Raw genomic sequence first — 2,500 nt, forward strand, 5'->3', positions numbered from 1 at the left:
GAGCTGCGTTACTGTGGTGGTTTATTACACTGAAGGAGAGGAAGTGTAGGTATTTTCTTGCTCTCTCTCTCTCTCTCTCTCTCTCTCTCTCTCTCTCTCTCTCTCTCTCTCGATATCACTCACTGTCGTTTTCTTTCGTTTTCTCCCTTTCTTCCTTTCTCCCTACATTTCCTACTGCACGCATTTCTCTCTCTCTCTCTCTCTCTCTCTCTCTCTCTCTCTCTCTCAACGTAACATAAACTTACTATTTCCATTTTCACTACCACCCACCTCCCCCTCCACCCACCCGCCTGATGCAGTGCTGCCAACACAGTGCAAACTCCTGCTACACCACCGCGATATTGCCAAAACCCTCTACAGTCCTACATAACCCTCGCCTCTTTCGCTGCAGTATCGCCAGAACTCTCCCCACCCCCGACTACGCCACCTCTTGTCCTTCACCGCAGCACTGCCAACTGTGTCACTGTATGTCCCTCGTTCATTGTAGTGATGCTGGTGTCTTTGTTTCTCCGTGTATCAGTATTGCCAATTGCTTTGTTGTTGTGGGTGATTTTCATGGCCTGTTTGGTTTTTGCAGTTGTAGTGGTGGTGGTGGTGGTGGTGGTGATGGTAGAATAATAGTAGTAGTAGTAGTAGTAGTAGTAGTAGTAGTAGTTGTAGTAGTTGTAGTACTAGTAGTAGTAGTAGTAGTAGTGGTGGTGGTGGTGGTGGAGGTAGTCGTGGTGGTAGTAGTAGTAGTAGTAGTAGTAGTAGTAGTAGTAGTAGTAGTAGTAGTAGTAGTAGTGTTGTTGTTGTAGTAACAGTAGTAGTAGTAGTAGTAGTAGTAATTGTTGTTGTTATAGTAATAGTAGTAGTAGTAGTAGTAGTAGTATATAATTTTCATCGTCAGAAGCAACACCTCACCACCACTACCACTATCACCACCACCACCAGGACCAACAACAGCAGTGGCAGCTTCAGTAGTAGTAGCTTATAGCAGTAGCTGTCGTCAACAAGTATAGTTCTAAGTCCGTATTCAGAAACGCTTTGCTCTCTGTTATGACTTTTTTCACAGACTCTAGTTGAAGATAGTAATGTTCTTAATGGTATTTTTATGGTTCTATTGATAGATTAGCAAGGTTTTTAGTTAATCATAAGGAAGAACTGCCCTGAAATACCTGCTAGCTGTCTCTGGACACTTGAAAATTTGTCGTGGTGAGAGAACAAGGCCTTTTTAGAAACACCATACATATACTTATAAAACCTCGAACCCTTCCCTCTAACTGGTACTGTACACAAAGGGTAAAAAAAAAAAAAAAAAAAAAGGGAGAAATGTAAAACTGGATAAAAACGATTCCCTGACTGATAACTCCACAAAACCTAAAAAGAAGAAAAAGAAAAAAGAAAAACACGAAACAAACACAGGAACTCTATGATGTGGTGTTGTGGGAGTTTTCTTCTTTTCAACGGCGCTATATATTGCTCCAGTGTGTCTGCCTGTCTTCTGGCTATGCATGGTCTCTGGAGTTAAGAACTGAATACATGCAATAATTTCTTCCTACATGTGGTGCTTTGGTAGCTACTAATAAACAGATTTCCAGTTGGTGTGCGTGATTTGTAATGCCATACCTGTGCAGATTGCAATGTGTGTGTGTGTGTGTGTGTGTGTGTGTGTGTGTGTGTGTGTGTGTGTGTGAGAGAGAGAGAGAGAGAGAGAGAGAGAGAGAGAGAGAGAGAGAGAGAGAGAGAGAGAGAGAGAGAGAGAGAGAGAGAGAGAGAGAGAGAAATACCCAATACACATAATTTTGTTTTGCTCCTATACTTTCCTTAAAAAAAGAAGAAAAAAAAAGGCTATAGCTCCCAGTGGCTGTGATGGTATGTACAAACTCAATCTGAACACGACACGTCCCGGACTGGTTGGTCACTGCCGATGAGGGACGCTTTCGATTGCTTTGTTTCGTGCTCATACGCTTTTTTTTTTTCTCTCTCTGTTAGTCAACCTCCCATTTATACGAAAACTAAGTAAAAATTTACCCTTTGTGCGAATGCCGTAGCAATATTGTAGCTTTTGTAATACACAGTAGCGCGCTGCATGGTTCAGAAGTCTTTGTCTTTGGCCTTTTCGCTCAGTCTTACGTCATTAGAAAGAAGAATCTATCAGGAGTCAGGTTTTCGATAGAGAGAGAGATGTGAGAATTCAAGATTGAAGACTATCACTAAACATGGCAAAAAATGAGTAGTATTTTAATTAAGCGACTTTCGTGCAACACTATACCTAACTGCAAGAGGAGATGCATATGTAAGAATTCAAGATTGTAGACTACCACTAAACACGGCAAAAGTAAGTGATATTTTAATCAAGTGACCTTCATGCATCACTGTACCTATCTGCACAATACCCAACGAGGGTACCAGACGTATGTAGTGACCAATATTAAGAATAAAAGCTTCACAGATCTCATTAAAAACTGATTAAAAGGGAGAAGGATGGTGAAAGTTCAGCGTCTCCTGTTGTGATGCA

Source organism: Portunus trituberculatus, chromosome 37 (assembly GCF_017591435.1).
Source record: "Portunus trituberculatus isolate SZX2019 chromosome 37, ASM1759143v1, whole genome shotgun sequence".
NCBI lineage: Eukaryota > Metazoa > Arthropoda > Malacostraca > Decapoda > Portunidae > Portunus > Portunus trituberculatus.